This window comes from Bombina bombina, chromosome 1, assembly GCF_027579735.1.
Source record: "Bombina bombina isolate aBomBom1 chromosome 1, aBomBom1.pri, whole genome shotgun sequence".
NCBI classification, from domain to species: Eukaryota; Metazoa; Chordata; class Amphibia; order Anura; family Bombinatoridae; genus Bombina; species Bombina bombina.
This window is the reverse complement of record NC_069499.1, coordinates 1,059,542,268-1,059,549,110: the sequence shown is the minus strand read 5'-3', so window position 1 is coordinate 1,059,549,110 and position 6,843 is coordinate 1,059,542,268. Positions and strand designations below refer to the sequence as shown.

Below are 6,843 nucleotides of genomic sequence, written 5' to 3'. Positions count from 1 at the left end.
CTACTAGAGCTGTGGTTTTCACTTGGGCCTTTTTTAAATGTGGCTTCTGTTGAACAGATTACAAGACGGAGTCTTGGTCTGCGTTTCATACTTTTTCAAATTTAACAAATTTGATACCTTGCTTCTTCGGAGGCTATTTTTGGGAGAAAGGGTTTTTTACAGGCAGTGGTAACTTCCGTTTAAGTACCTGCCTTGTCCCTCCCATCATCCGTGTACTTTAGCTTTGGTATTGGTATCCCATAAGTAATGGATGATCCGTGGACTGGATACACTTAACAAGAGAAAACATAATTTATGCTTACCTGATAAATTTATTTCTCTTGTAGTGTATCCAGTCCACGGCCCGCCCTGTCACTTTAAGGCAGGTAATTGTTCCATTAAACTACAGTCACCACTGCACCCTATGGTTTTCCTTTCTCTGCATGTTTTCGGTCGAATGACTGGTAATGGCAGTTAGGGGAGGAGCTATATAGCAGCTTTGCTGTGGGTGGACTCTTGCAACTTCCTGTTGGGAAGGAGAATATATCCCATAAGTAATGGATGATCCGTGGACTGGATACACTACAAGAGAAATAAATTTATCAGGTAAGCATAAATTATGTTTTTTCTTTTAGAACCTGAATATGAAGTAACTACTGCACTGGTCACTCTTGGACCAATTTTATCATGAATGTTATGTTAAATGGTAGTTACTCAAGATCAATGTATAAACATACAATGTATGGTAAGCTCAAATGTAGGGTAAATTTTAGGGAAAGTGTACAGCGGCAAGAGCCGCTTGTGTAATAGGGAAGGAGGGGTGGGAGAGGGGGGGGGGGGACGTGTCCTTCTAGTTCTGAAGTAGATACCTTCAGAAGAGTAAGATGACCAGTGCTGGGTCACGGTATATAGTTATCTTAAACCTAGCTAGTATAGATAAAAATGATAGCACCTATATTAAATGCTATTACTCTGTGGGTAAATTATAGCAATAAAGATATCCTAATAATCCGTTGTAAATATATAATTCCCTATGGGCCTATTTAATAAAGCCCATCAGTTTGAGTAATATATATATCTAGACGAGATAGAGAGATCTCTTTGCACAACACACATGAAGATAATATACTTAAATGAGATAAGTTGAGCTCTCTCTAGTCACATTATCCAGGGCTTTGCATTTGCTATTGGGGTCGGGTTATGAGCTTCCCTGTCTTGAATGTAATAGCCAGGCTATGTGCAGTATGGAGAAAGTACTATAGTTTTAGTGGGTGAGTATTACAGTGTTGAATAAGTTGGGATTGTTCCTACTCAAATCTATATGTTTGGGTGATATTTCCCACATTAAAGCTTGTCCCAATTAATCAATCTAAGTGTTATATAAACAAGTACTGTACAATAGTAGCTCTCATTCTGTGTCCCCGACTCACTTCTTAGAATAAATACATTATATGAATATAATTGGCTAGGGTAGTAGTAGTGAGGACACTGTAAACTTTGTATAGCAGGTTAGGGACAATGATTGCCTGTAATGAGCACAAATATAATCTCATAAAGCCTAGCAAAATATAACAGTAAACTTTGCATAAACAATAACTCGCTAGGTAGTATGAGGCGCCTTGATGGGATGCACATGAGATTCTAAGTACTGTATAAGCATATGTGGTCAGTCACTTAACCTGTCACACCAACTTATATATAGTACTTGCACTGTGCACAGTAAGAAATTAAAGAAAGTGTGATTAGCTTACATAATAGTGATAAGTGGATCAGATATACAGAATAGCAGGATAGGGACAATAACTGAACCCGGACATAGAGAAAAACACGTAACTATTGAGATATTAACAAAACAGAGTTTTCTTTTCAGAGTCAGGGCTATAGTGGCATTGCTTATAAGAATAGTATATAGAGCAGTTCAACGAGTAGAAATATATAAATTAAAGTGGGTTTAGAGTTAAAGATACCGCGCTAACCTTCCAATAGAATTAATGTAAAATATGGGATACATTTACAATAAAATAGCACAAGAGCATTTTCCTAACCATTTAATGGTTAGGAGATAAATATCGATGCTCCTGATAATTAGCTGGAAGTTTTGGTATAAACAAACAACGTGCTTAAAGGGACACTGTACCCAAAAAATTTCTTTCGTGATTCAGATTGAGCATGAAATTTTAATAAACTTTCTAATTTACTCCTATTATCAAATTTTCTTCATTCTCTTGGTATCTTTATTTGAAATGCAAGAATGTAAGTTTAGATGCCGGCCCATTTTTGGTGACCAACCTGAGTTGTCCTTGCTGATTGGTAGACAAATTCATCCACCAATAAAAAAGTGCTGTCCAGAGTACTGAAACCAAAAAAAAGCTTAGATGCCTTCTTTTTCAAATAATGATAGCAAGAGACCGAAGAAAAAATGATAATAGGAGTAAATTAGAAAGTTGCTTAAAATTGCATGCTCTTTCTGAATTACAAAAGAAAAAAAATTGGCTTCAGTGTCCCTTTAAGTAACTTTCAAACCCAGTGTATGTAAACAATGGGTAGTGAAATGACGTACTTCAGCAATCATAGACAGCTTAACCATTTATACATCAGACATTTAAGGTATACGTGGAGTTCTTCATCATAGAAAAGAAAATACACAGTATGTTGCGCTTAATTAGGGCTCAAACTACCTCAGTCTGAGGAGATATAATAATGACAGTTCCCATAAGGCGTGATCTAAGAGGGTCTACTTATTCAATGCCACCTCTAAGTAATGTTTTGATTACAGTTTTAGACCTTAGTACAATACGTTACTAGTGAGATCTCTGGTATGGTATAGTAGGAACTCAACGAATATGTATGGTCAACAGGTAACTAGGTACCCCGTGGTGTGAGAATGTTGAAATCCTTGTGATTAACCTACACCTCTCCTTTGCAGTCGTTCCAGTCCAAACATATAATGCAGGGGAACCCGGGTCAGTAGATGTAAAGGCAAATCAAATGTGTTTAGCTGGCTGAGGTTACCAGGTAGTAGAAGTCTCAAACAGTCATGTGCCCCACATCTTGCGGATAGTTGCACCCTGGGGTTTCCCATGCGCCGCCGGTAGTCTCCTCTCACTTTCTGGATTAAGTGGGTCTAAGCTGTTCCCTTTTGTACATTTAACTGTGATGCCGTTGTTTATCAGGAGGCCGGCCGCACCATCCTGAATTTTGGCAATTGAGGGCTCTACCCAGGTTCTGATCTGCTGCTTTGTGTCGGCGTCAGAGCTATCTATGGTGCTAATAGCGTGGTTGTCCCTCTTAGGCAAGGTAGGGTTTTGCTTAGTGTTTGTCTCAGTCAATTAGGGACCAGTCCTCATCCGTACCTTCAGTATGGGGTAGGGAGCTTTCAGCCCCCTGCGGTTGTATCTGCTGTATGGAGACGACTCTTGTCTCCGCCATATTAGATGCGCCATTGTCCTCTTCCCAGCATTGTACTTTTATCAAAGGTGTGAGGTCGGCAAAGCAGTCATGTATCTTCTGATCTAGCTTTCTGAGGAGATTTTGTATTAAACAATGAAGGTCTTCCTCCATGTTTGAGGGCTTGTTACCACAGTGCTATATTAACTCTTATAACCCGGGGATCAAGGAAGGGAGTTGTGGAATAGAATAAAGGCCGCTGTCAATGACTGCAATAGTCCGTTATATAGGGCTCCACGCTGGATTACTTATGTAATAAAAGCATCAATCGGCTCGGTAGGTTCTGGTAAAGCTTGTGCTTTATAAAAAGATATTGATGTCGCTTCTATAGCAGAATAATTAGCCGATGTGAGGAGCCCCTATTTTTTCCATCCTAGCATGGTCACGACCTGGACACGCCCCTTGTTACTTTATGTTTTAAAGAGACAGTAACGTTTATTTTTTTTGGGGTTATTTTTTCTGAAAACTGTTAGGACCATCCTTTCCCCTTCTATGTTACCCAAGCAGCAACACAATGCATGGCTTCCAACATGCTTGGGTTGCCACAAATGTAGTGGCAACATATGCAAAACTTGTCAATACATTAAAAGTGGAACGAAATTTGAATCAAACAACATAGATTAGATATAATATAAAATGTAACACAACCCATGTAATTTATCTATTGACATGTAGGGGCTGTAACAAACAGTATGTGGGACATACCAAACGTGCCCTTAGGGACAGAGCTCTTAAACATCTCAGAGATATCCGTAACCCAGACAGTAATACTCCTATAGCTAAGCATTTCATAATTACAGCTAGATAGCTTTAATCTCATAATCTGACATCCCACATATTAACAGGTCCTCTTGTTACAGCATTATTTTTTAATTCATTAATAGCCGACTACAAAAGATAATGTTTGTATCTGACTGCTTGATATTATACAAACCAAGTATAATCTTTCACATATAGATACATGATTCTCAGAGGTATTATTCACACATCTATGCTATATATTGATATCTAGAGAGTTTAAGTGTTTTTAAACTTGTATGATTGAATAGTTAAACCAATAAAGATAAAGTATGAATGGCTACTCATATATCTTCGGCGGTATCTGAGGCTTTGTCTGCTTTTCCTATGTTGCAGGGGAAGCGCAAAAGGAAGTATAAGGTTTCTGATGCAGTTATGTTTCTTCCCATAGGTCTGAGGAGGAAGATACTTCTGTAGCGTCTGAGGGTGAAGTCTCAGATTCTGACAGTGTAATTCCTTCTTCTGATTCTGAGATCGTTTCCTTTAGGTTTAAGCCAGAGCACCTCCATTTGTTACTTAAGGAGGTTTTAGATACCTTAGTTAACCATAGTTACTCTTAAGAAGTCTAGTACGTTTTTTGACGTTCCTTCCGCTGTGGAAGTGTTTCCTGTTCCAGATTGTGTTTCAGAGATTATTGCACGGGAGTGGGAGAAGCCTGGGATTCCCTTTTCCCCTTCTCCAATTTTTAAGAATATGTTTCCAATTGCTGATTCTATCAAGGAATCTTAGAAAAAAATGTAGTGGATCAGCACTATTGGTAGCTAGAGGAATCTGTCAACAATACAAGGCTATGGCAGATGGTTCCCAAGGTGGAGGGAGAAATCTCCACCTTGGCTAAGAGAACCACCATTCCTATTGAGGACAGCTGTTCCTTTTAAGGATCCTATGGATAAGAAGTTGGAGGCATTGCTTAAAAGGATGTATGTTCACCAGGGGTTTCAATGGCAGCCTGCTGTGTGTATTGCTACCATCACCAGTGTGGCAGCATATTGGTTTTATGCGTTGTCTGATTCTATTCAGCAAGATACTCCTCTTGAGGAGATTCAGGATAGGATCAAGGCTCTGAAGTTGGCTAATTCCTTTATTGCGGATGCTTCTTTACTGGTCATCAAGTTGGGAACAAAGATTTCTGGCTTTGTTGTATTGGCGCGCACAGCCTTATGGTTGAAGTCTTGGTCTGCGGATGTGTCTTCTAAATCTAAGATTTTGTCCATTTCTTACAAGGGTAAGACCTTGTTTGGACCAGTTTTAGCTGAGTTGGTTATTGAGACTATGATTCAGGCTCGTAAGCCTGTGACTAGAAAGATTTACTATAAGATATGGCGTAAATGTCTGTATTGGTGTGAATCCAGAGGCTACTCTTGGAGTAGATTTAGGATTCCTAGGATTTTGTCTTTTCTACAGGAGGGTCTGGAGAAGGGTTTATCTGCAAGTACCTTAAAGGGTCAAAGTTCTGCTTTATCTATTTTGTTGCACAAGCGTCTGGCGGATGTGCCAGATGTTCAGTCTTTTTGTCAAGCCCTGGTTAGAATCCGGCCTATGTTTAAGTTTGCTACTCCTCCTTGGAGTCTTAATTTTGTTCTTAGAGTTCTTCAACAGGCTCTGTTTGAACCTATGCATTCTTTGGATATTAAAATGTTATCCTGGAAGGTTTTGTTTTTGGTGGCTATCTCTTCGGCTCGAAGAGTTTCTGAGCTTTCAGCGTTGCAGTGTGAATCTCCTTTCCTTATTTTTCATTCTGATAAGGTTTCATTCCCAAAGTGGTTTCGAATAGGAATATTAATCAAGAAATTGTTATTCCTTCTTTGTGTCCTAATCCTTCTTCTCATAAGGAGCGTTTGTTGCACAACCTGTGGTTCGTGCATTGAAATATTATTTGCAGGCGACTAAGGATTTTCGCCAGTCTTCTTCTTTATTTGTTGTTTTTTCGGGGAAGCACAGGGGTCAGAATGCTACGGCAACTTCTCTTTCTTTTTGATTGAGGAGTGTTATTCGCTTGGCATATGAGACTGCTGGACAGCAGCCTCCTGAGGAAATCGTGGCTCATTCCACTAGGGCTATTTCTTCATCTTGGGCCTTCAAAAATGGAGCTTCTGTAGAACAGATTTGCAAGGCTGCCACTTGGTCATCTTTGCACACTTTTTCTAAATTTTTTATGAATTTGATACTTTTGCAGAGGTTTCTTTTGGGAGAAAGGTCATTCAAGCAGTGTTGCCTTCTGTTTAGGCTAACTGTCTTGTCCCTCCCTTATCATCCATGTCCTCTAGCTTGGTTATTGGTTCCCAACAGTAATTAAGATGATCTGTGGACTCACTGTGTCATTAGAAAGAAAACATAATGTATGCTTACCTGATAAATTTATTTAATTCTTGACACAGTGAGTCCACGGCCCGCCCTGTATCTTTCAGACAGTTTTTTTTTTATAAACCTCAGGCACCTCTGCACCTTATATTACTTCCTTTCTCCTTTCCATTTGGTCGAATGACAGGGGATTGTGGGTAGGGGAGTGATATTTAACAGCTTTGCTGTGGTGCTCTTTGCTTCCTCCTGTTGGTCAGGAGTGATATTCCCAACAGTAATTATGATGATCCGTGGACTCACCGTGTCAAGAAAGAAATA

General features: G+C 39.4%; 1 protein-coding gene across 1 annotated transcript in view; it reads left to right on the top strand.

Annotated features, from left to right (window-relative positions):
• Window positions 1-6,843, top strand: part of ARFGEF2 (ADP ribosylation factor guanine nucleotide exchange factor 2) — a 471,542-nt gene that overhangs the window by 120,509 nt on the left and 344,190 nt on the right. The gene's annotated exons all lie outside the window — the stretch shown is intronic.